At 44.8% G+C, this 27903-nt stretch overlaps 1 protein-coding gene across 1 annotated transcript in view; it reads right to left on the bottom strand.

Moving 5' to 3' along the window:
- Positions 1-27903, bottom strand: part of CDC5L (cell division cycle 5 like) — a 1268000-nt gene that overhangs the window by 555525 nt on the left and 684572 nt on the right. The window lies entirely within an intron of this gene.

Here is a 27903-nt window from a genome sequence, read left to right as displayed (position 1 = left end):
TACTGACATCAGGAAGGAGCAAGAAAAAGTTTCCCCAACGCGGTACTTAGCTTTTAGTTGAAGACTTCGGTTCTGAAACTCGAAAACAAAAATTTCAGGAGTCGGCCGACCGGCACTTGCGAATTGCTTCTGCTTCGGGCACCGCACGGCAAGAAAGACTGGTGTAATGGCGTCGGCTGCATTTTTTATTCCCCTGACGACCTGACATCATGGAAGAAGGAACAGCAACCGAAGCAGGACCAAAGACTTTGTTAATCAGGCCAACTGAGGGCAACCTGCAAGCAGATTACCACAAATGTAATGACTGCAACAGTGAAACACGAAGAACATCACCACTTGAGGAGTGCCCCACCAGTGGACAATGTCTAGAAAGGTTTCCCTGTTCAGCATCCAATCGTGCTGTACAGAAGATGATCTTCTGCTTAGATGATCTGCCTGTTTGTTGTCTTGAGAGGGTATGTATGAAGCCTGCAGGAACAGGTTGTGCCTGGAAGCGATTTCCCAGATTTGTAGGGTTATTCTGCAAAGGAGGTAGGCTTTGGTTCTTTCTTGTTCGTTTAGGTACCACATGACTGTGGTGTTGTCTGTGAATATTAGGAGGGGTCACGGATGGAGGGGCAGGAAGAAAAGCCTCTAGGGCTAGGAGAACTGCAGTCATCTCCCTGACATTGATAGGTTTCTTTTGAAGGGCAGGACTCCAAACTTCCTGAAGTTCTTGCAGGTGGGCAGCCCACCCTAGGTCTGAAGCGTCTGTGAAGATGAACTGGTTTGGGAAGGGCAACTGGAGAGGCATTCCCGGGTTGAGACGGATTTGTTGAATCCACCACCTTAGCTCTGATTTTAGGCAGGGCAGAAAGAGGATTTGCTTCTCTAAAGAGTGTAGGCGTCGTGACCACACATTCTTGAGGTACCAATGGAACTTCCGCATGTGCCTTCTTGCCAAGGGAAGCATGGGAATGGTTGCTTCCATAAGGCTCAGGAGTTGCAGGAACTGTCTGGCAGAGATCTGGGATTCCAGTAAAAGGTTTTGAAAGTGAGTGGAAAGGGAGTGGACCTTTTCCTGTGGAAGAAAGGCCCACATTAGATCTGTCCTGATCTTGCAGTCCAGAAAAATTTTGTCTTGCTGAGGGAGGAGGGAGGATTTGTTTAAATTGAGGGTGAAGCCCAGGTTTTGAAGAAGGGTGGTGGTGAACCTGAGGTGGTCTCCTATATGGGTTTTTGTCTCTGCTTGGAGGAGGATGTCATCTAGGTAGGGGTAGAGTTATATACCCTGGGTCCTGTAGTAAGCAATGGCTGGGGAAAGGCATTTTGTAAATACTCTGGGTACTGTAGACAAACTAAAGTGCAAGGCTGTAAATTGAAACTGAGAGCAGGGGCCACAGAAACGTAGAAATTTTCTGTTGGAGAGTTTTATGGGGATATGGAGGTAAGCCTCCTTTAGATCCAGAGTGGCCTTGAAGGCCTGGTCTGGGATAAGAGGGAGAAGGGTTGGGAGGGGCAGCATTTTGACAGAAGGCACTTCTAGAAATAGCTTCACGAAAGATAGATCCAGTATAGGTCTCCAAGGACCATCCTTTTTGGGGACCAGAAAGAATCTTGAGTAAATTTCTTTTCCTTCCTGCCCGGGAGGAACAGGTTTTATTGTTCCTAGTTTTTGGAGGTCTTGAAGAATTTGTGGCAGTAGGGTTTCCTCAATGGGACATTTAGCTTTTTAGAAGTCTTCTAGAGTAGGAGCGAAGCGAACGATGTGTGACATCATCTGCAGCTGAAATGTTCTGAAGTCTGTGCATGCAGACGTCACATTTAAGGTCCCTGCTTTATGGCCCTAAGTGTGACGTCCCACAGAACTACAGCAACCAAGCTTAAACTTTTGTATAAGAGCCGACAGCGGGTTGCCTGAGGTGGGAAATCCCACATTAAGAATACTGCAACATAGGAATAGAAGGAAATAACAGATTACAAACTGTGCACTGTGTCAGGGCTAGCCACTCAATAGTTTAAAAGCTGGCTCTAAGGGATTCATTCATGTTGACTAATGTCACCAAATGGGCAGGGGTATTTGCCACTGATAAGCTGGTTGAGGACCCAGCCTACGCCAACCTACACCAGGGATCCATGCTAATAGTTGGAGGGTGTATATTCCCCTTTTGGCCAGTGTGTGCCTAAGCCTAGCAGTCATAGGTCAAATAAGCTACTGGCCAGCCAGTGTCTAGTTGCCCAGCTTGGATTACCTGGGATAGCTCTATTGAGTGAAAGCTGGTCGAAAAACCAATCAACTTGCCAAAGATGATCTGAGGATGCGGACGACAGGATGCAGCTTAGAAGAGGATGACATGATGAGAAGGAGCGGGTGGACATCTTATGTATCCAGGGAACAATATGAAAGAGCAGGGCAGCAAAGTCACTTTGCTTGGGGTCCAGAGTCTACTACACAGAGGAAGGCAAACTAGAAATGGTGAGGGACAGGCTTCAGAAGACAGCGAGGGTTGTTATCAGAATTTGTGGCAGATTCATGGCAATTAGACTCCATTGTAAGAACAGGGCACTACTCAATCTCAGCTTGTGTCCCACAGCAGGGTTGTGATAGCATGGAAAAGAATGCACTGAAGCAACAGTTGCAGGACCTTCTAGTCCAAACAGAACAACAAGAAGTGGTGTTGATACTGAGTGACCTGAATGCACATATCAGGAGAGACAAAAGAGGATATGAAGACTGCCTAGGTCCACGTGGGTGGGGTAACAGTAATAAAAGAGGCGCCATTCTACACTTCTGTCTAGCAAATGGTTTGACAGTGCCCAACACATGGTTCAACAGAGAGAGACGGTTACAAGCTCATACAAGAGTGGCCAAAATGCAACTCAGGTTGACTTCCTCCTTGTAAGGAAAGGGCAGTGGTGCAGAATCAGTGATTCCAAAGGCAACCCCAGTGAAACAGTAAGCCCACAGCAAAAACTACTGGTTGTCACAATCAGCTGCAAGCAGTGGTCAGAGAAGGCTCCAAAGTGAACAGACTGGGCTGAACATTGGGAAATTGAATGGAGGAAAATCACAAGTTCAAAATAATTACTCAGGGCTCTAGCACCTCAGGAAGAAGAGAAAATAGATGAGAGTTGAAGAAGAATGGCAGCATTTCAAAACAACATCAGTTAGGACTATAGAACAGATATTTGGCCAAGCCAGGTACAGAAATAAGGTATGTAAAAAAAGCTGGTAGCGGAATCCAGAAGTCCAGAAAGTTATAAAAAGAAAGAATTATCGGGATAAAGAAAAGAAGGATCAGGCAAAGAAGGAATGCTGGTTGGCTAGTAAAGAAGCAAAGACAGGAGTTGCATTAGCAAAGAACAAGGCATCAGAGGCACTCTTATCAACTTCTGGATAGTGACTCGGTAGATGGCACAAATAAGAAGTTATGTACTCACCATAACGTTCCATCTGAGTAGGTATCTTCATTTGTCTGCAACCTTTGTGTATCGGATCCGAGCCGGCAACTTATTTCACAGCTAATAGATCCGAGCTCCTAGCTCCTCCCCTTACCCATAACCCCCTAACCCTGACTGACCTCAGATCAAGTTTGCCCGTATATAAGCAGCTAACAGGCTAGATACGTCCCGAAGGAACTAAGGAAGGGACATCCAGAACTAAAATCCGAAGGTCAGGGGGAAGGAGGGGGGGATGGTTGCAGACAAATGAAGATACCTACTCAGATGGAACGTTATGGTGAGTACATAACTTCTTAATCTGAAGTAGGAACTTCATTTGTCAGCAACCTTTGGGACAGAGTCCCCAGCTACCTAGATCTTGGGTGGCCTTCATGGAAGGATGTTGCGGAGCCAAAGGATGCTCTCCCTCTGGATATAACATCCAGCTTATAATGGTTGATAAAAGTATGGGATGAGGACCAAGTAGCTGCAGAGCAAATATCATCCAACGACACTCTAGACCTAAAGGCAACAGAGGTAGATATAGCATGAGTAGAATGCGCACGTACTGCCTGAGGTGTGGGCCAAGAGAATGCACTGTGATATCCATCGTGACAGAGTGACTTTAGAAACAGATTTGCCTAAGTTAAATTTGGCAAAGGAGATGAACAACTGGTCAGATTGCCTATGACCAGCCATCCTATGAATGTAGAAGCGCAGTTGTCTGTGCACATCTAACGAATGCAATTTGTATTTGCCTTTGTTTTGGTATTTAGGAAAGAAGACAGGTTAATAGATTGATTGATATTCGCCTCTGAGGCCACCTTAGGAAAAAAAGAGGGGTTGGTCCTGAGGTATACTCTATCCTGGTGGAAGGCCAAGTACGGGGGTTTTGCACAAAGGGCCTGAAGCTCGGAAACTCTTTTCGTTGAAGTAATAGCGACCAGGAATGCCGTTTTCCAGGATAAGTACTTAAGATCAATCGAAGTGGCAGGTTCAAAAGGGGGAGCTGTCAAGGCCTGTAAGACTAGTGATAAATCCCAAGGAGGTACAATGTCTTTGATAGGGGGTCTGAGCAAGAAAGTACCCTTGAAAAGGGTTTTGCACAATTTTGCCGTGATCAAAGGCCCTGATTCATGTCCCACAAGGTAATGAGAAATAACTGCTAGTTGTAGCTTGACCGTTGAGCAGCTAGCCACCTGATGAAAAAGACCTGTAAGGAACTCCAACACAGTCGGCAACGGTGCTGTGAAGGGATCTACATTATGATGCTCCGCCCAGATAGAGAAACGCTTCCACTTACTGCGATAGACCCTTCTAGTGGAAGGTTTGTGTGCCGCTACTAGTATGGCTTTGACTGGGGAAGAGATACTGGGAGTCCTGACTAGGAGTGGAACTGGAGCAGCCAAGCTGTCAGCTTTAGGCTGTCCAGATTCGGGGACGGGAGACCTAGTGGGTGAGATATTAGATCCGGTAGGGGATCCAGAATCCAAGGAGGATTCACCAGGTGAGACCACAGGTAAGGGAACCACGTTTGACGAGGCCAGAATGGGGCAATGAGGATCATTCTGCTCCCCAACCGACTGGCTTTCTGTACGAGTTTCAGCATCAGGGGTAGAGGAGGATACACATAAAGCAGACCGGGAGGCCAAGCATGCACCAGAGCGTCTCTCGGGGATTCCCCGAAGGGGGGAATTAGAGCGAAGTAGCTGTTGCATTTCGTATTTGAGGGAGAGGCGAAGAGATCGCAACAGGGTTGCCCCCACACGGCAAAACTCGTACATTGAAAGGATGGTGCGGCTGAGTCTGTCCGCTAGTATGTTGGACCGTCCCAGAATGTGCGTTGCAATAAGAAAGCGGTTGGTGAAGATCGCCCATTCCCACACTCTCATGGCCTCTCGACAGAGAGGATAGGACCTGGTTCCCCCTTGTTTGTTGATGTACCAGACAACTGACATGTTGTCCGTCTGTATCGCAATAGTTCCTACAGGAAGAAGGTTGTGAAGTGCCTGCAACGCCAACAGCACTGCCCTCATCTCCAGAACATTGATATGCAAAGAGGTCTCTGTGTCGTTCCACGTGCCTTGGACCGTCCTGCCTGAGCTATGCCCCCCCCCACCCAAGGCGAGAGGAATCTGTGGTCACCGTGGCGAGGGGGAGAGGCATGGAGAAGGGACGTCCCGTATGGAGGTCCGAGGAGTGGAGCCACCACAAGAGAGCCCTCCTGCAAGCCCTGCTGAGGGGAATAGGATGGCTTAGGGGATGGTGTAGAAAGGACCACTGGACTTGAAGGGTCCATTGCAGGACCCTCATGTTGAGACGAGCCAACGGCAGAAGAGTGACTGCCGCCGCCATGGAGCCTAGAGCCCTCAGGACCAACTCCGCCGGTGGAGCTTCTAACTGGAGGATGGCCCGCACATGAAGCCTCAGGCTTTGCAGTCGTTCTGCAGTCAGGAATGCTAGAAGGTACCTCGTGTCTACTTTGGTTCCTATGAACTCTATCACCTGGGTCGGTGCAAGAGAGGATTTGTCCATGTTGATAGTGATGCCCAGCCAGGGGGCAAGTCGAAGGAAGTAGTCCCTGGATGAGCAGAGTAGATGCCTTGTCGGGGCAGTCAGGAGCTAGTCGTCCAGGTATGGAAAAACCTGTATTCCCTGGAGTCTCAGGTGGGCCGCTATCACTGCTAATACTTTGGTAAACACCCTGGGGGCTGTGGTGAGACCAAAGGGAAGGACCCTGAACTGGTGACTGGCTCCCAGCCGGAAGCGGAGAAACCTCTTGGATCGTCTGTCCATCCGAATGTGGTAGTACGCATCCTTGAGGTCTATTGAGCACATCCAGTTGTTCTCCCGCAGAAGTGGGAGGATGGATAGGATGGATTGAAGGGTGACCATCCGGAATTTTTGTTTGGTTACTAACAGGTTCAAGGAAGAAAGGTTGAGGATTGGCCTTAAGTCCCCCATCTTTTTTGGCACCAAAAAGAACCTGGAGTAAAACCCTAATCCGAACTGGCCTGGGGGGACGGGTTGGATGGCTCTTTTTTCTAGGAGCTGCCGAATCTCTGCAGCTGCTACCTCCCTCTGATCGGGTGGTACATCGGGGAGGTTTCTAATTTTTGGGACGTGATACAGGGGAATGTGGTAACCTCTGGATATGATGCGAAGCACCCAGCGATCCATTGTGATGGACTCCCAATTTGCCAGGTGCCTCGAGAAATGCCCCCCGACTGCCTCCAGAGTGGAGCAGTCGGGCCACCCCTCAGGGTTGCTGCGTGGGCCGATCAGAGAAGGATTCTCTGGACCCAAAATTTTTTGGGCCCCCTCTGCCTCTAGGGCGGCGTCCTCCCTGTCCTCCTCTGCCACGGAAGGACTGGTTGTCCGGAGCAGGTTGGGAATGCTGCGATTTCCAGAACCACATCTTCTACTGTCCCTTTTGGTTCTTGGAGAAGGACCTTTGGGGAGCAGAGAAGCGGACTCCGACGGCAGACAGTGTCTTCCCGTCCTTTTCGCTCTGGACTAAAGTCTCACGAACGGTCTTGCCAAATAAGGCAGAACCATCAAAAGGGGCATTCGGAAATGACGCCTTGAAGGGTTCCGCGAAGTCACAGTGTCGGAGCCAGGCCTGATGTCTCATGACAAGGCCTGCTCCGCTGGCTCTAGCGGCTCCCTCAGTGGCATGGGATAAAAGCCACATAGAGGTATTCGATATTGATCTTAGAGTGGCCATGCGAGTGGAATACAATTGCTTGTCTTCCGCCGACATGGACTCTGGGGGGGGAAGCAGCGTACTCTTTGATAAGGTCTCGCTGCATCCTAATGACATGTGCCATGTAGTTCAGGGACCTTACTGAGAAGGTCGGTGAACTAAAGACCCGCTTCACTAGGCGATCCATCGAGCGGGACTCCTTGCTCAGTGGATGCACAGAGGGACTCTCCTGAGCTAATTCCCTCTTGGTGGCTGCCGCCACCAACATGGCATCTACGGGGGGACCCTTGCTCCAGTGGGACTTCTCCGAAGGGGGACTCAGAATCCTATCGGGGCATTTGGGAACTGGCTCCACAGTGTCAGGCTCCTTCTACGCCCTGGTGGTAATTAGGTCCACCAGGGGGTCAGCCGGAGGGGACACCCAAGAGGTAGACGGGCCTGCTTCGAACGCCTCCAGGAACACGGATTCGTCAGAGGAAGCCTTGGGGGCAGACCCCCCCCCCCCGATCCTAAGCATTTCCATGATGTCTCCGAAGGAGACATCCTCGGGGGGTGATCTTGGGGAGCCTTCCCCGTCATCCAAATCCGTATCTTCTGTTAAGAACTCGGGGGAGTCCACGTGCCTCCTCTTACACTTCCGCTTGTGAGGAACCTCCTCGGGGGGGCTGTCCGAGGAGGACTCACCAGCAACGTCCTGTTCCAGTGGAACGACCTGAGACGTCAAAGCAGGCTGTCCCTGAGGCCGAGTGACGGAAGCCTGACCCAAACGAGAGGGAGTGCGGGATGGAGCCGTAGCAGGGAGCGGGGGCCTGGATGCCCTCAGCAGTGCCCTCTCCACCACCTCGAATGCAGAGGGAGAGCCGCCCTCAGTGGGATCCGAGAGTTGACCCTCGCCAGGATCCGAAGGGCGGATCGGAGCCGGCGCCGAGAGCAACGGATCTGAGAGGCCAGTGTGCTCCGACCTGGACGGAGCCGAAGGCACACTAAACCCCCCGGATCCGAAGCTCAGAGCATGGCTCCGAGAGCTCGGATCCAACAAGGATGGATCCGGCAAGCTCGAGGGGAGAGTCAGCACCGAAGTTTCAGATACTGTCGGCGCCGACCCGACCCCGGCTCCGACGCTGCCTGGCTCTGAACGCTCCGAACCCAGGAAGCGGGTTGGAGAAGGAGCTATTGGGGCAAGATAGGGTGTTGAGCTCCCCCCCCCCCCAGAGGGGGGAGGGAGGCAAGAGCACTCCCATCTGCATTTGGGCCTGGATGAACCTTCTCATCACACGGTCCAAATCGGCTTCCGACAGGCTGCGTGTTGATCTCGACGAGGCCACCGAGGCAGGCCGGGAGTGCCTCCTCGATGACCTCGACGGAGATAGAGTCTCCCCCTCCTCGGGACCCGGTGAAAAGCATGGAGACCGGGTCTGAGAAGGAGGAGACCTAGACCTGGAAGACCTAGAGGGAGAAGCCCGCTTAGCTGGAAGGGCTGACGCGGAGGCCTCGGCCCTCCGCTTGTGGTGCTTCTCCCTCTTCTTTTCCTTCCTGGACTCTCCCTCCTCCGGAGCAGAAGCGGGAGTTTGAGTCCCGGCCGGGGGGACAGTGGCAGGAGTGGCCGCCACCAAGGCCTGGGAGGAGGCCACAGAAGTACCGAAGGCCGAAGCCGAATCCGGGGGCAAAAGTTCCGCCAGGATCAGCTTCGACCTCCGGTCCTTCAGTGCCCTGGGGTTGAACGCAGCACAAATCACGCAACCAGAAGATAGGTGTTCAACCCCAAGGCACCGGACACACCGAGTGTGGCCATCCTCTGGTGAGAGCTTATGGCCACACTCGGTGCACTTGGAAAAAAACAACTTTGGAGCCTCAGACATTTTTTTTTTTTTTTGACTACAAAAAACACACTCACACGTAAGGCCCCAACTGACAGAACACACACACACATTACGAACCAGCGAAGGGAGGGGAGGAGAACATAAATTACCACAAAAAATAATTAAATATAGGGTTTTTAATGCTAAGGAACCTAACCAGACACACTTTAAGGGGATTTATAAGAAAAAGGTAATCAAAATCACTTATCTAAGCAGGAGCTCGTAACCTAGCTGCTGAGTTTAAGCGTGGCAAACTAGATCTGAGGTCAGTCAGGGTTAGCAGGGGGTTATGGGTAAGGGGAGGAGCTAGGAGCTCGGATCTATTAGCTGTGAAATAAGTTGCCGGCTCGGATCCGATACCCAAAGGTTGCTGACAAATGAAGTTCCTACTTCAGATGAAAATTTATCAAGTTGCAAGACAAACAGTAAGATATAGAAGACAAGAGTTAGTCACTCTTTGTAAGGGATGCTAACAACCTGCTCAAGAGTCCACAGGACATCAAAGGTAGGTGGAAGGAGTACTTCCAGCGACTTCTGAATGAATAAAACCTCACAGAAACTGTACTGCCCAAGAGACAGCCTACAACACCGTAGAAGAAGTAAGAACAGCACTTAGGACAATGAAGTCAGGGAAAGCAGCAAGCTCAAATGAGATCACAGCAGATACGATAAAGATGCTGGGAGAGATAGGGGAGAAACGGCTGCTGAGGGTGCTCATACAGTATGGAGAGAAAGGTATATCCCAGATGACCGGAAAATAAGCATACTAGTGCCAGTGGACAAGAACAAAGGCTACATCCCCAGGTGTGTGCAGTAGATAGGTATTAAACTCCTGTCACGTTGCCTGAAAGTTATGGGGATGGTAACTGGCAAACTAAAACACGGAATAGTAGAAAGTCAGATGGGAGATGAGCAGTTCAGATTCAGATCAAGATGCAGCAGTGAGACAGATAGTTGAGAAGAAGCTAGAAATGAGGAAAGAGCCCAACCGGGCATTCCTAGACTTACAGAAAGCATACAAGGCCACAAGAAAGTTGATTTGGGCAGTCCAGTGGTGGTTCAAAGTCCCAGAAACACTGGCAGCATTACTTCAGGCTATGTTCAAGGACCCAATGACCCAAATACAAACTGTGTGAGGACTCACAGAGGGATTCCCACTGAGAGTGGGTGTGCAGCAGGGTTCAGCTCTGAGCCCACTGCTGTTCATACTGACTATGGACTACATCAGCAAACAGGCTGGAGCACACATCTCAACAAAGCTGATGTATGCAGGCAATATAGCACTACACATAAGCTCTAAGCAAGAACTTCAGCAAAGGATAGGGGAAAGGAATGCAAAACTGAAAGCACCTAGGATGAGACAGGGTACAGATAAGGCAGCTGTAATTGCAGTAAATGGGGAAAATCAAGAAGATGAAAACTCAGAAGGGAGAACAGTGGAACAGGTTAACAGCTTCAAGTATCTAGGAGGGGTAGTGGAGAAGAAGGGAAGTTTGAATGAGAAGGTCAAAGCTAGAATCAGAGGGGCTGCAGCCAAATGGCACAGAGTGGCAGGAGTAGTGTACAACACAAAAATGCCAAAGTAAAGTGTACAAAACAGTGGTGGGACTAACACTGCTGTATGACAGAGAAACCTGCGCAATAAAGGCAGAGCAGTCGAGGAAGCTACAGGTGATGGAGATAGATGGGTGACAGGATGCACACTATGAGACAGATGAAGAAAACAGGACATCAGAGCAGAAGCCAAAGTAGTTCCAATTGCAGAGAAGATCAAAGAGAATAGATTACAGTGGTTTTTGCACACATGCAGAAAAGCAGATGACAATCTGGTTAAGATGATTTGGGACAAACAGGAAGAAGGCAAGAAGAATAGATAACATCTAGCAAAGAGATGGATGTATTGTGTGAGAGAAGACCTGTGGCAGTCAGATATAACTGTTGAAGAAGGTAGGAGAGTGGCGCTGAACAGACAGAGAAGGCGACAGTCAACATGACACTCTGACCCCAAGCAGAAAATAGGAAGAGGGGATTGACGAGAACGACTTTCATCTCTACCATGTTTGAATGCTTCATGTACTTGTCATTTAAATATGTGTACTGTTTTGCATAATTACAAACAAACCAAAACTCCAACTTCCCCATTTTTGTTTATATGTTAATACTGATTGCTCTTTTCAGCCTTCACCTCTTAAACTTTCAAGGACCATGACAATAACAATTAAGTGAATTCCCCATCTTTGTGTCCTGATATCTGGATTATGAGCTCTTATTCTGAATGGCTCCCACCCTACATAGTAGACATCTGACTGGTTATTTTCTCAATGGTCATCTTGGCACTCTGACGTTACCCTAACTGCCAGTTCCAATATGGTCACAGACTGAGTGGGAGGCTTTTTTAAATGCACACTACTTACATAGTTAAAAGTACAGTTGTGTAAGGAGATTACTGTAACAGCAGACACTCAAGAAGAATTTATGTTGTGATCCAGATGATCCAGGTTTGAACAGAGGCAAAGGGGCTGTACAGGGAAGTAGGCATTCTGCAACAAACTTCAGTCTGCCCATCCCGAGGGAAAGAAGGGAAGTAAGCCTTGGCTCACTGCAATAGTAGAGTTTAAAGCCTGATCAGCTCCATGCTGCACGTGGATATATTGCTTAGTCAGAGGTTGCATATGATTGGAAGCATGGAAGCACACACAGACAACAATTACACTACTCGCAAAAAGTAGTAAGAAAAATCTCTACAGGGTCAAGTCGGTCTCCAGAGTAAGCCTAACGAGTAGGTTTTAGTGACTACTGCTGTTTACTATACCACATGCCTGCTGTGTCATCCTTCCTGGTGGCCTTAATTGACTTAAAGAGTAAATATGTCTGCCATCATCACTTTCACACTGATATGACTCTTTTCCTGCTGTCCCAGGAGCTCTGCACTTCAATGTCTGCATGCCCCCTGTGTAAGGGGCCCTACTATAGCTCTTTGATCCTCGGAAACTAGAGGAATTCTTTCCCCAATAGTATTTAAAGAAATTTTCAAGTTGATTGTTTTAAAACCTATTGAAGATGGACAGCAGAGATTTTAGGTAATTTAATTTATTTGTCTGAATCAAAGTGATGTTTAAAATGTTCCATTTTGGGCATTTATGGTGTGAAGCAGACATTTCAGTTAAGTGTATTAGTCAACTTGTAGTGGAACTGCGTTTCAAGCTCCTATGTGAAGTTGTCAAGCATCCAGTTTTCACAGTCATTAAAAGTGCTAGGCCCTGGAACTAGCTTAGAACCTTTAGAAGCATCCAGGGACAAAAGAAATGAATCTGCCACTGGGCTCTTGTACAAATATTTGTGGGGATCCCGGACCTTGAAAAAGCAATCTGGGTTTCTGGGAGCAGGGAAATTGGAATCCGGTTCCAGGACACAGCATCAAATGCATTTTGCAGGGCCTCAACTACTTGAAGAACAGCAAAAGATTTAGGCTGTCTACTCTCAGCAGTTCTAAGTACCTTTTTGTAGGCTCCCCATTTGAAATATTCTCTTGCTGAAGAAAGAGTCTCCCTGAATAAGATATACTATGGAAATGACAATGCAACCTAATCATCAGTCATCTCTGAAGGGTGAGGATAACTAACCTCCATGTCTCAGGTCTCTTTCCTTGTTGTTGTATGGAGTTGGGGTGGGGTTCTCAACACTGACGGTTGGATCTAGTCTTGGCTGCAATTTTGAATAAAATGTAGAAATCCTGAACCAACAGACAGTAGGAGGACGGAGTGCGGGTAAGAGAGAGAGGGCATGCCATTTGGCAGTTGCTGAAATATGGCTGTCCTGCTGATGGTATAGCCTGTCTTGTGGGCTCATGGGCAGATCACCCTTAGCACCACTGTTTGTCTTGGCATGAGAGGGCAACATTCTCACCACTGTTGTTGAAAATGTTTGCTGTCAACGATACGAGTATTCAAGTCATATACCTAGGAATCACTGACAAAACAGCAGTCACCAAGTACTTGTTTCAAAAGAATGTGCTAATTGGTTGAAGGTATGGCTGCCTCTGCAGAGGTAACACCAGAACCCTCTGAACTAGCAGATGCTAGGGGAAAGGACTTGCTGAAGTACCTCTGCAGCACTGATGCCCTGTGACACAGAGGGACACAAAGCAAAATAAGACACTTTGATGGTCTAACATCTGTCCTACTCAGTGTAGACCTGCTTCACATTTTCTACACATTGTTTCAATGTGGAAGGGATGCATGCAGTGGATAGCTGCTGAGGTTAGGCAGCCTGTCTCCTAATAACTCAAGCCTCATTTCTCCAGGATCATTTAGAAGGCTAAATACCTTCTAACATTTTTTCAGGCAAATTAATCACAAGTGGTACAAGCACACACATCATGGTTAAGATCTAGGCAATACACACTGAGTATGACAGACTTTGTGACAGATGTCACACCTGCACACACAAAAAGTAACTTGCTGGGGGTAGGACCTGCCATATGCCACACGGACTTCAATCAATCATGGGGAAAAGAAAAAAAAAACAATACTGTAAACAACAGCTCTAAAATAATATCCTAAACAATACAGCCCGACAACAATAAATAACGACATTGCAAATGTATTAAAAAATGCCACATATTATGTCACCTAGGGACCTGGATCAGTAATGGGCAAAAATAACAATATTCTTAAGCAACAGTTCTGCAAGAATATCCAAAGCAATACAACAGTTCAATAATGTCAAGGATACTGTAAATATGTTCAGAAGAGACAGTATAGCTGCTACAAAATTACCATCAAGAGATGCATTTTTGAAAAAGGCTACTTACCAATGTACTTACGGCTCTAGAAAAATAGGCCTGAATGGCTTATCGTCCCAAACATAACTCAAAATTTAACAGAATCAGACAGCCACTTGGGTTCAAATACATTATGGTCAAAAAGTTTTGGATTACAAAAAGAATCAAAAGGCTGGATGTTTTTGTATATGGATTTGGTTCCACCCACATATCTTAGCTGTCTGTGTACATCTGTGCAGTGCGGCCAGTACCAGGATTATAACAAGACAGCAAGAATGCAGGTCAATGCATGTAGTATTTCAAATTTGACTCTGACTTTGTGAGAGACCAGGCAAGGTGGTTCAGCATAAAAAGCATGAAGTTCAAAAATCCTTTTGGCTAAAGTAACTGCTATCATGAACACTGTCTTCTGAGTAAATAATTTGCAGTACAGGTACAAGCAAGCTCAGAGTGACTTTTTAAGTCAATTTTATTCAGGGCAATGTACTGTCTGATAGAGCATTGTACAAAAGGCCAAAGCAAAAAGTGTGTTGAATACATTCATTGAAATAAAGGAGATGGAATCTTGGCCTTAAAGGTTAAAGATATAAGCTAAATGCACCTTAACTGAAGAATAACTCTGATCACGTTCAAAGAAAAAAATATGCAAGGTGTTCCATGACTGAAGGAACAGTAGGGAAATTAATGTAAGCCATTGTAGTTGGTCAACACCGATTAAACATTCATTTATCTTACCACATTTGTTGACTGGGAAAGTCCATCTGGGCAGAATGCTACCCCTTTTCAATGGGGGCTATGGGGAAAAACTCCAGAAAAATACAATACATAAAGAACACAGCAAACAGAGACACATGTACACAAGTAATCAACAAATATACATTTAAACAGAGAATCATTAGTTAGTAGCAGAATCGTGAAAGAGCTGTGAAACATATTTGGAAATAAACTTGACAAAAGTGGAGAAAAAGGAGGAAATTGAGGATTAACTATTAAGCGGTGAGGGAGAATGTTTCAAGATTGGTAGAAAGAAGAGGAGGGAGAGGTACAGGACAATAAGAAGAATTTGTATTATTAATTCAAGATAAAGTGTTTGGGAAGAATAGGGGAAAGTAAGGGATCGGACATTTCCCATCCAGGAGTTGTGCAAGTACAGATCAAGGTATCTTTCAGGTATTCTCTTGTTTATGTTCTAAAAGAGTTGTTTTTTACTGTTTTCCTTAGTGAGAGGAAGGGAGTTCCAAATTTTGGCTACGAAGGTTTACAAAGAGTCACCAGCTATTCTGTCAGTGGTCTCAGCTGTCTACTTGGGTTATAAAGTTACAGTATATTTTTCAAACTAGGGCATTTGTCTGGATAATAGATGAGTTTCTGGAAAGTGCCTAGTTGTGAAAAGTGTGAGGTAATGTAATATGCTTTAGCTCTAACCACTGAAGGCCAGACAATGAAACACCCTATAATGATGACTGGTGGCACATTTTGCCACCTTATTATAGCAGTGTATCAAGAATGAGAGTTGAATAGATTGTAGGGTACTTACGTATTATCGCAACCACATTTGGAAGTCACCCTAACTGGTAAAGTCATACTGAAACTACTTGATATTAGAGTGAAATGGGATGTGTAAACTTCAAATTGTTTTTTTATCCCATTGCTTCTGAAACAGGACCAGGAGTAACGAGAAAATTTGTCTTCCTGGGTACCGTCATTTAGCAACGTGACTGAATGGAAAAGTTTAAGGCATACAGTAGCAGCTTTCCACTCACAGCAGCTATTCAGGCTTCTGATTAAGGTGCTTTTTCACATGTACATTTCTAAGCATTTTGTTTTGCTCCGACTTCATGGAGGGCTGAAGTAAGGGGTGCAATTGGTTACTTTTTTGGACGTGCAGTCATGTGTTCTTTTTAAGTTGTGATGTATAGCTGTGCAATTAGTAATTTTTTGAACTGGCAGTGTTATGTTCTTTTTAAATTGTATTTGGTTATGTATAGCACTGTGAGCCTGCGTAACATGCTTTGGCTCAACACAGTGTAGGCCTTTGAATGGTTTGTATTTGGCTGGTAATCGCTTTCCTTACATGAGTATTAACATTAAACACAATAATTAGATTGCACTGTGGAAGAATCAGGGCTTCTTGAAGTACTAATAGTGCATTACTTGTTATTCCCTGTTCATTTCATTTTGCATGAAGTTATGGTGGTAAATGATGCTACCAGGGAAGAGGAATTTGCCCGTTATTGCAGTTCCTCTTTCAGAAACAAGTTGATGCAAAGCTGTTTGGGACTTCACACACCCCTTTTTACTTCACTATAAATTCTTCTGCCGATAACATCAGGAAGTACACGGGGCTACAAATGTGGCTGCGATAATACGTAAGTACCAATTGTAGGTTAATCAAGATGGAAGCAGCGTAGAGCACTGTAGGGAATGAGCAATTCTGACATTAACTGTGAGGTACTGCTTGACTCTATAGAGTGCACCTAGGTTTTGGTGGCTTTTTTAATGTTTGTTTTAAGTGATGATCAAATTTTAATTTAAGCTTTCTTCAACAGTGGCTCCTACAAGCTTAGTTTGACTTACTAGTTTTATGTTGGTGGAAATTCCTGTAAATCTTCCTTACAATGGGTTTTCGGAAAGATGAAACGGTGATATTGATCACTCTACCAGAAAAGGAAGGTTTAAACAGCAACTACTGGAAATGGAGAAGCCAATCAGGGAGCCACAGGAAGTAAGTATCTAGAGGTGTCCTGCCTGATAGATAGGATAGCACTATTCTTGTGGGACCCAATAACAAAGGCTTCTTAAAGAGAAAAGGAGGATGAACTGATTCTGTTGTGGTGAGTAAAGAGCTATAAGGATGACTTTGTCTTTGCAGACATCGTCTTTATGGACGTATCTTGCCATTAGAAGACATGTAATGAGGCAGAAGTAGCTGTTGCATTTGGTACTGGATGGGGAAGCAAAGAGGTCAAAGCAGAGTTTCTCCTATCTTTAGAAAATTGTTCTTTTTACTAATGTGTTGGGGAGTGCAGGCATCTGCTCAGCTTGTCAGCCAAGAAATGGACTCCCACTGACAGACAGCAACATGGAAATATTTGCAGGATACTGCTTATTCCCAAGCCTCTTGACTGACAGACAGCAACATGGAAATATTTGCAGGATAGGATACTGCTTATTCCCAAGCCTCTTGACAAAGGGGCAGGACTGGGTTCTCCCTTGCTTACTGATGTGGCATAAAAATGTAATTTCATATATATATATATATATATATATATATATATATATATATATACATAAACACACACACACACACACACACACACACACACACACACACACACACACACACACACACACACACAGATATACATGGTCAGAATTCCAATTGGGAGTGATTTCTGGAATGCTTGCAGTAACAAAAGGTCTGCTTTCATTTCCAGATGACTAAAGGGATAGTTACAACAGCTTTCAGGCACTTTAAACTGTCTAACCACCGAAAATGCCTCCCCAATCAGACATCTGTTGGGACAGTTAACTGGGAAGTGACTACCAACAGACAACTATTGGCATCCATCCACCATGTTAAACAGTTCTGTCACACCTGAGAAATGCAGATTTAATGATCCAGAATACCCGTATTCTGAGATCACTGGATCCACCGGAGAACTCACTTGTGGTAGTTTCACATAAGAAACATGGGTATGGTTGCTGCAATGAAACCTAGCTCCCCTTGAGATGGAACCAAGCTATGGTTGTAGAGGATACAAGACGAGAAAAAACTCTGACCTGAAGAAGCAGATTCTGTCTGTGGGCAGTTCTGCCCTGCACAACAGTGTAACCAAATTGAAGCCTATAAACATCAGCATATGTACAGGTCGCATCTGGACCTGGTCAAATTTAATGTTACTCCCATAGAATGAAACAAGGTGATAAAAGACTCCAATATCAACCACAGATGTTGCACAGCAGAGACAGCAAGCAGCAAGTCAGTCTTACTGGTGCAACAGGTAGCATACTCTCCTTTGATGCTGGAAGACCAACAGACTGAGTTCTACTTAGATGACTGGATTCCTGACACTGCAGTGCAATATTAAGGGGATGCTGCACTGCTGAGTGTCCCCCTTCAGATAAAACATTAAACTGAAGTCCCATCTGCTTGAGCTAGTGGCAGCTCAGATGGATGTAAATGATCCAACATAACCCATCGAAATGAGTAGGGGAAGTCCCTTGATGGCCTGGCTAAACTTCCCCTAGTGCCATAAATAACACCTCAGGTCTTTTCTGAATAGAGGCCATTAGCCTTGTGGGACTAACCTGATCAAAAAAGGATAAGTAAATAAAACAAATATGGAAACACTCTGCCTCCCTGCTGCAGCAAGTGAGCCACAAACACAATCATATATTTGGTGAACATTCTGAAGTCTGAAGTGAAACCAAATGAGGTGTACACAACTGATAATAATTAGTTCTGATAAATCACAGAAACTTCCTAGATTACCTCAAGATCTTGTGACAGTAAGCATCATAGAGATCCAAACAGCACATCCAGACATCTTCTGCCAGATGTGGAAAGACCGACAGCTGTAGCACCATACAGAATTTTTTTTCACTATGAATGCCTTCACTCCACTTAGGCCCAAAACTGGCCTGAGGTGCTCTTATCTTTTTTTTTTCTTTGGCATGAAAAAGAATCTGAGTAAAAGCTGGACTCTTGCTGACCTAATGGGAACTCTTGGATAGTACTTTTGCTTCTGGGGATTAAGATCTCTACCTTTCGTCTATCTTTTGATGGGGTTGGGATGATTTGCAGGGGAGGGAATGAAGAAACTGAGGGTGAAGAAAGGGAACCTTGGCAACACTGGATGCAAGTGTCTTCATCCACCTCTCCCTGATTACGGCTTTCCAAGCTGAAAGGACAGCGAACTCCCTGTCCAACGGGCTCCAAATAAGCAGCTGAGCAAGACCTAAGGGCTTGTACTAACTATCAACAGACAAACAAGAGCTGTCTCAAGACTGCCAAGAACCTCTGCCTCTGGATCGGTAACTTTTCTGAAATTTCTATGGTTATCTGGGTTATGCCCAGGCTGCTGTCTTTTTTGTTACTGTCCATATCTAAATCATATGTGTTGTTGGATCCTCCATGTTTTGGAGTATAATAGAACTTTGAAAGACAAGAGAAACCTGAAACGCAAGACCAAACAGCAAACCTTGTAACATGACATTTATATATATCACTTTGTGATCAAAAAGAACTGGAATGTTCTTACGGTTAATAAACAAGTGAGAGATATTGTAGGAACTACACCAAAATTTTGCTATAGGAATAGTGATAATTTGAAGATGTTACTTTGCAATGATCAACATGTTACCAAAGTGAAACAACTCAATCAAATGAGAATTGTAAGTAAAGGTACCTACCCATGTCGACAATGTCCTAGATGTATTAACATCACTAAGGTACAGATATATAAACATCCTCATATGAATTATATTTTTCGACCTAACCACTATGCAGACTGCAATACCAAGAATGTAATATATCTAGCCACATGTACCTCATGCATGGCTTTCTACGTAGGTTTGACTAAGAGAAGGCTGAGGGATCGAATATACGATCACCTTTATGACATCCGCAGACATGATGAAAACAATGCATTAGCTAGACATGTTGAGGAACATCCTACGCATTCTTTCACTTTTAGAATATTGCAGATTCTGACAATGAATATGAGAGGGGGAGACAATGAGAATACACTAGCCAAAGTAGAACTACATTGGATCCTGAAGCTAGCAGCACATTTATTACCAGGATTGAACAATCATGTCTCCATCAAACCTGTGTTATCTGGGAAATACTAGGCATATGCCTCTACTAGCATTGGCCAGGATGTTTACTGGATGCAACATACATTTCGATGTATACTTTATATAGATCTACCACATTTTTACAGAGGATTAGCTGCATGAAGATGTTGTTCTGTTACTAGACATTGTCTATGAGCCTCCATGTCCTTTTGGGCATAGATGTTCTCAAATATTTTATTAGAAACAATGATTTACATCTAATATCTATGCATGTGATAATACTTCCTCATATATACCAAGACTGGTGAATAACAACATAGAGTACAATACATACTTCTCCTACCATATACTATTCATTTTTCATGGTGGAGAAGTATATATATTTTTTAGAAAGAAACATGTTCATGTTTAATTTTTAGAGACTCTCCCGCTTCCATCTTAGAATACGTCTGTAAGAGGACCAGACATGACTATATTCATTTTGTGATATATTCCCATACATCCCCTACAATAAGATAGGTTTCCTAAAATTTTTGGTCCTTATTTATATAATCACTGCATAGTCCATAATCTTCCACATGTGATTTTTATGTATCTTTATATCTATATATATACATGATGTTTTTGCTAATATATAATATAGTCATCTTATTAATATCATGGATTCAGACATATACCATACCTAAGTACCTATTTTTACTTATTTTTATATTTCATATTTTTGATACATTTTTCCATCATCCTTTGAATAGATATATTTACTCTTTGTGATCATGTTTATGTATATCAACAATGACATAGATTCCACAACATTTACCATAGAACTAATAGGTAAGATTACCATCATTTTTTAGGTCAATGATTGCATTGACGGCTTACATCTTCTATGACTATATTTGAACATATTCATGTATTTTTAGTTTCTATATACTGCTTTATTAAATATTTTTCCTATTACACATATGATCTTCATCCATATTTTCCATATACTTTGACAACACCACATACATATTGAGATGTGCAGTATGTTTAAAAAATTATTTCCGTTTTCAACATTCGAACTATATGCTATAGACTCTAGGACCCTGAAGATAACCTAGTAAGTCAGGGAAGTTAGGCGCATATGCGGATGTCTTGAGCTATGTTAGATGTACGCATTTTATATTTCCAATGAACTGAACAGGAAAGTTATTGGTTGGAAGTAATAATGATCGGGGGATTATACCTATTGGATATACAACTTTTATTGAAATGAACGGAACATATGCTTATATCTTGCTACAGAGGTATTAATGGGAAGGTTTTGCTATAACTGACTGAACTCTGTTAGTAGCAATGATAGTTCTGTTGTGTTATGTGTTTCCGTTCTTATTTTTATCATTTTTATAAGGTAAAGTGACATATTTGTTCTCTATTTACCTATAAGTAATGTGAGCTTTTATGTGTATATGCTATAAAGTTTTTTGAAATTTGCTTACATTTTAAAATGAGCGATCTTTTAATGAATTTGAAGATGGATTTTTGTTTTGAAAACCTCACAGCCTTATATGGGCTTTCCGATTTAATAATGAATACGATGCTAATGATGTTTAAGCATGGGCTTGTGAGAGTTATGTGATTATTGAATAATAGGTTTACTGATTTACAGAGCCCGCCAAAAGTGTTTGTATATAAATGTGTTGTAGTCTTTTGAAAGTTTATCTGATGAAGCGTAGCTTGGACTACGCGAAAGCGCTTATCCATTTTCCTGTAATAAAGAGTTTTTTATATGCTCAAGGAGACGTTTTGGATGAAGTTTTCCTGCACTTATTTCTCATCGTGGTGACTATTCTCACTTACTTTTGGTTATCTTTTGATGGGGTTGGGATGATTTGCAGGGGAGGGAATGAAGAAACTGAGGGTGAAGAAAGGGAACCTTGGCAACACTGGATGCAAGTGTCTTCATCCACCTCTCCCTGATTACGGCTTTCCAAGCTGAAAGGACAGCGAACTCCCTGTCCAACGGGCTCCAAATAAGCAGCTGAGCAAGACCTAAGGGCTTGTACTAACTATCAACAGACAAACAAGAGCTGTCTCAAGACTGCCAAGAACCTCTGCCTCTGGATCGGTAACTTTTCTGAAATTTCTATGGTTATCTGGGTTATGCCCAGGCTGCTGTCTTTTTTGTTACTGTCCATATCTAAATCATATGTGTTGTTGGATCCTCCATGTTTTGGAGTATAATAGAACTTTGAAAGACAAGAGAAACCTGAAACGCAAGACCAAACAGTAAACCTTGTAACATGACATTTATATATATCACTTTGTCATGCTCATCAAAGTTGGCATGTCAAGAGTCACACATGCTGCTGACCAGCTATGTCAGATCCTACAAGCCCGGCAAAGGTTTCAACAGTCACAGAAAACCTACATCATTAGGTTCACCACTGTGGCTACTAATGGTAACTGAGACCAAAACTTGTTTTTGACATGTCCATCAGACAACTAAGTTATCATACAGAGCATGTCATTGGACACAGCTCTCTGAAATTCCACACTGTGGGCCATGTAAAGTACAGTTTTGTACCTACCATAAATGTAGATGTTCGAGTGTATACCCTGCTTCAGTCATCACACTTGGGTTATCCTGTCGTCAGGCGGTCCCGCAGTCGGCCTGAATTCCAAAGTCTTGGTCCGGCGTCGGTTGCTGTCACTTCTTCCCTGATGTCAGTGTGCCAGGGGTATACAAGAGGCATCTGACGCCATTTTCTTCAGTTTTTCTTGTCCCAGATGTCAGGTGCCCCCCCACAAGGTGGTCAGTAGATAGTAGCAATAATGAAAGTTCAGCACAAACAAAACAGCCCTCTAGCTATAAGCAAATACACCACAAAGGTTGTATCAGATTTTAAGGTACTGAAAGGTTTCAGTTAGGTCAGAGGGGATGGAGGGAGGGTAACCTGGACTACAGCAGGGTATACACTCGAACATCTACATTTATGGTAGGTACAAAACTGTACTATGTTCATCGTGTTACCCTGCTGCAGTCATCACACTTGGGTTGAATCCCAAAGCTAGGGATGGGAGGTGGAGTCAAACAGGGTTAGAGGAGGCTAGAAGGCCCTGCAAAACTGCAGTGGCGAAGCCAGCTCTAGACTTAGAGTAAAGTGGTAAGTGATGGTGTTTGGTGAAGGTGTGTACTGAACTCCAAGTTGCAGCTTCCAGAATATCCTTGGCTGGCACCCCCCTGAGGAAGGCTGTAGATGTAGCTGCTGCCCTGGTGGAGTGGGGCCTTATGCTAGCAGGAACTGGTTTTCCATGATGGGTGTAGCAAAAACATATGCAATGTCCTATCCATTTGGAAATGGTCTGTGTTGAGATAGCCTTTCCTTGTGATGCTGTAGCATAGGATACAAAAAGCTGGTCATTTCCTTGTGATGCTGTAGCATAGGATACAAAAAGCTGGTCAGATTTTCTGAAAACCTTAGTTTTATCCAAGTAGTAACGTAGTTGCCTGTGAATGTCCAAGGAGTGCAGGAGTCTTTCTCCTTTATTCTGTGGATTTGGGAAGAAGGTGGGTAAATGGATGGTCTGATTTAGAGCCACACTGGATATCACCTTTGGCATAAAGGAGGGTTTAGTTCGTAGAGAAACTCTGTCTTGATGAAAAATGAGGAAAGGTTCTACTGCCATTAGTGCCTGTGGCTCTGAGACTCTTCTGGCTGAAGTAATTGCTAGCAGCAGGGCAGTCTTCCATGATATAAACTTTAAATCAGCTGAGAAAGCTGGCTCAAAAGGTGGCAGCGTACGTTTTTCCAGAACAGAGTTGAGGTACAAAGTTGGTGTTGGTGCTGTCCTGGGAGGCCTAATGTTCTTGGCCCCTCTGAGGCACTGCCTTAGAAGTGGATGTGAAATTAAGGGAGGATCCGTGTTGTAGTGAGTTGAAATAGCTGGTGTGTGGATTTTAATAGATGAAAAAGAAAGTCCTTTGTGTAACATCTCAGTTAAATATTGTAGAATCTGAAGTATGTCCGGCTCAAGGGTATTTTGGCCTTTAGCTTGGTTCCAGGCGCAAAATCTTTTCCATTTGTCTGAGTAGGCTTTCCTGGTGCTGGGCCTCCAGAATGACATCCATAACAGCTTGTGAAAGAGGAGCTGGTTGGTTGCTTAGGTGATCTGCCATGCAGCCAAATTTAAGGTTTTGAGCTGGCTGTGTAGAATCTGACTGTCTTGCTGTGTGAGCAGATGAGGAATTTGTGGTAAAATCCATGATGGGCCGTGGGCCATGTTCCTTAGTAGTGGGTACCAGTGCTGGCGAGGCCAGTCTGGGGCAATGAGTATCATTTGGGGTCTCTCCATCCTGACTTTCAGCAGCACCTTTGTGAGAAGGGGCAATGGAGGAAAGGCATATACTGTCATCATTTCCCAACTGAATGAGAGTGCGTCCACTTTCCAAGCTTGATGGTGAAATGTCCTAGTGCAAAATTTTGACAGCTGATAGTTTTGGGAGTTGGCAAACAGGTCTATGTCTGGGCGCCCCCATTTTTGAGTTATCATTGCAAATACTTGTGGATCCAGTTTCCACTCGTGGGGATCCATGATGTTCCTGCTTAGGTCGTCTGCCAATGTGTTCTTTTTTCCTGGCAGGAATTGAGCTTGTAATTGAACTTGGTAAGCCAGAGCTGTGTTCCACAAGGTCATTGCTTGCCTGTATAGGGGGTAGGAGTGTGTACCCCTTGCTTCTTTATGTACCACATTACTGTGGTGTTGTCTGTCCTTATTATAAGCTGTCCTGGATGTAAGAGGTCCTTGAAGGCTGTCAGAGCATTCTGTACAGCTAGCATTTCTTTTTGATTGATGTGCAGATTTCTTTGCTCTGCAGTCCATATGCCTTGAACGCACTGTCCTGCCATGTGTGCCCCCCAAGCATAGTCCGATGCATCTGTTGTCATAGTTTGCCTGGCTGGGGGTAAGGTGAAAGGCTGACCCTTGTTGAGGTGACATGCCTGTGACCACCATTGAAACTCCTGTTGAAGGCAGGGAATGAGAGGTATCATTGTTTCCAAGCTGTGGCTGTGTTGAGTCCATACGCTTTTCAGGTACCATTGTAATTTCCTCATATGCAGTTTTGCAAATGGTATTAGTAGCATGCAAGATGCCATGAAGCCCAAGGCCTGCAGAATTTTTTTTGCAGGGAGTTGGGTCTTTGTCGCCATTACTTTGAAGTATTGAGTTAGTTGTAGTTGTTTGTCTGGCGTCAGATAAGCCATCTGGGCCGTTATATTCAAGCTGGCACCCAGGAATGTCATATTTTGTGAGGGCACTAGTTTTGATTTCTTTTTGTTTACTGTGTACCCTAGGCAACTTAGAAGGTGTTTTACAAAAGCCAGATGTTGTAAGAGAATGTCCTTGCTTTCTGCTTGGATGAGGCAGTCGTCCAGCTATGGGTATACTTGAATTCCTCTTTGTCTGCAGTATGCAATTACTGGTGCCAGGCATTTTGTGAAAACCCTGGGCGCAGTAGATAAGCCAAAGGGCAGTGCAGAGAATTGGTAATGGGTTGAACCTGCAATAAAACGGAGGTATCTTCTGCAATTTTGTCTAATAGGGACATGCAGGTATGCCTCCTTGAGGTCCAACGTTACTAGATAAGCTTTCTTGCCCAACATGGGAAGAAGCTGCTGTAGTGCTAGCATCTTGAATTTGGGTACTTGCAAGAAGGTGTTTAGAATCGAAAGGTCCAGAATGGGTCTCCAAGCACTGTCCTTTCTGGGGACTAGAAAGAGCCTTGAGTAAAATCGTTGGCCTTGCTCCTGTGTAGGTACCAGTTGAATGGCTCTCATGTCCATGAGACCTGTAATTTGATTTTGCGCCTCTGCCCATTGATTTTGTGGCAGGTTTGGCATTCCTTTTATCCTTGGCAAGGTGTGGAAATGGAATCTGTATCCTTGTGAGATAATGTCTAGGACCCATTTGTCCTTTGTGATGACGCGCCAGTTGTCTGTAAAAAGTGCTAATTTTCCTCCCAAGGGAGCTGCCAAGAGAGCTTTGCTTGGCAGTTTGAGGTTTAAGTCATTGTGTTGTCTTCTAGTAGTTTGGGACCTGTCTTCTCCTCCCTTCTGTGTTGCAGTGCCCCATTGGCGAGGTTTGTAAGGGATTTGTGCTTGACCTCTGCCCCTTGGGCATCTGTATTTACCCCTCTGTGGTCTGTCAGAAGCTGGAAAGGACCAATTTTTTGTTGGTCAATTTCTGCTGAAGCGTGGGGGTTGTACCTGTAAGAAATCTTTGACCGTCTGCATAGATTTTGCCTTATCCTCCATTTTCTTTAAAACCTCTTCTGCTTTAACTCCAAATAAGACATCCTGCTGTAAGGGTGCATCTAGTAACTTTGCTTTAACATGATCAGGCAGAGTTTGTTCCTTTAACCAAGCATGCCTACGTATAACAGACCCAGTAACAGCTGCTCTACACAAAGCTTCCAAGGAATCAAATCCACATTGTAAAGTATGTTTGCCCACCTCTTCAGCTGCATGCAACAGATCCTGCATTTCCTTGAGACTGTTGAGGGTGCGTGCTCATCTTTTGTTTTATTTGAGACATTAGGAATTGCTGGTATTCAGCATGTGAAATTGACAATTTAGTGCTCTCATAGCTAGAGTAGCTGAGGTGTAAACCTTTTTCCCCCACCTATCTAGTGCTCTGGAGTCCCTTTCAGAGGGTATAGGATTTTTAGCCATAGAAGCCTTAGCCCCTTTGGGACCCTGGGAGATTGTCTCTGGGTCAGCAACAGGGCTTTTGTAAAGGAATTTGTGTGAGTCAGGCACTCTATAATATCTGTCTGGTTTGGCTGGAGCAGGAGGCAAAGAATCTGGATTTAGACTAGATTCTAAGTAAACATCATCCACAATGTCTAAAACTGGAGCGATAGCAAGTGGTCTGTGCTGGGGGAGTAAAAGAAACTCTCGTGCCTTTTCTTTGAGTCGGAGTAGTCCTGACCTTCCCAGTGGAAATGTTCCCTCATGGTATGTAAGGTTTCCCCAAAGGAATAGTCTTCGGGGGGAGAAGCTGAGGGAATGGAATCTTCAGCATCAGAATCTTCATAAGGGGGAAAGGAGTAATCGTGTTCCTCAGAGGAGCCTGAGGAAATAGACACCTGATCAGAGGAGGCATAATCCTCCTCTTGTCTAGGCCTTTTGTCTGGGGGGGGGGGGGTTGGGAACCCCTGATTAAAGAAATCAAATCTTCAGCCATTTTAAGCATCTGTTTCTTAGGCATGGGGCCTTGAACTGGAGACTGAAGTGCAGTCTTTTTTGGTTTTAGAGGAGTCTTAAGCTTAGCATAAGATTTTATGGTGAGAGTAGTCGGTCTGAAGATACCTTCTGTAACCGAAGGTGTTTCCACAGCACCGGCTTCTCCTTCTGCAATGTTGTCAGTAGGGCCTAAAGAAAATGGCTGCGTCGGCCTAGAACTCTCTGCTTGAGAATCCGAAGCGGTCTGGGGTTGCAATTCTGCGGTCACCAGGGGCTGCGTAGGCGCCTCACTGAAAACCGGAGAACCGGCGACCAGCCCAGCCGAGGCCTCGGAGTCTGGCTTGGATCTAGGCTGCCTGTCTTTATCTTTGTATTTTTTATGCACGCTGCTAGTCGGTTGCTCCGACGGCATAGTGTAATTGAATTTCCTACCGAAGTAGTGTCGTGCGAAATCAAAGCATCGCTTTATAGTTTGCTTATTGAACCTAGCACAAAACCGACAACCAGTGACGTCGTGGTCTGGGCCTAGGCAAGGTATACAATAAGAATGAAAGTCCTTATGAGGTATTTGCTTCCCACAAGAAATGCAATTGTTAACTTTTTCTGACATCGGACTGAGACAAGAAAAGGTTCCCCAATGGGGTACTTAGCTTTTGAAGACTTTGGACTGAAATTCGATTTGAAAGTAAAAGGTGTCGGCCGACTGGCACTTGCGAACTGCTTCTGCTTCGGGCACCGCGCGGCAAGAAAGACTGAAGAAAATGGCGTCAGATTCCTCTTATATACCCCTGGCACACTGACGTCAGGGAAGAAGCGACAGCAACCGACGCCGGACCAAGACTTTGGAATTCAGGCCGACTGCGGGACCGCCTGATGACAGGATAACCCAAGTGTGATGACTGAAGCAGGGTAACACTATGAACATCTGTTCTCTCTCAAACAGAACAAGGAGGATGCACACTGTACAGTGAACACACTTGCTTCATTAGTTGATCTGTCATTGTAGAAGAGTGGACCACTGGGCTTTGAGGTGTAAGAACTCTCTTAAGAGCAGCTACTAGAACCACAATACCCTACTAAGAGTCTCTGATGAGAAACTTCTTTCTC

This window comes from Protopterus annectens, chromosome 2.part1, assembly GCF_019279795.1.
Source record: "Protopterus annectens isolate FY-2018-M chromosome 2.part1, PAN1.0, whole genome shotgun sequence".
NCBI lineage: Eukaryota > Metazoa > Chordata > Ceratodontiformes > Protopteridae > Protopterus > Protopterus annectens.
The sequence above is the reverse complement of the archived record's forward strand: the minus strand, read 5'-3'. Positions and strand labels throughout refer to the sequence as shown.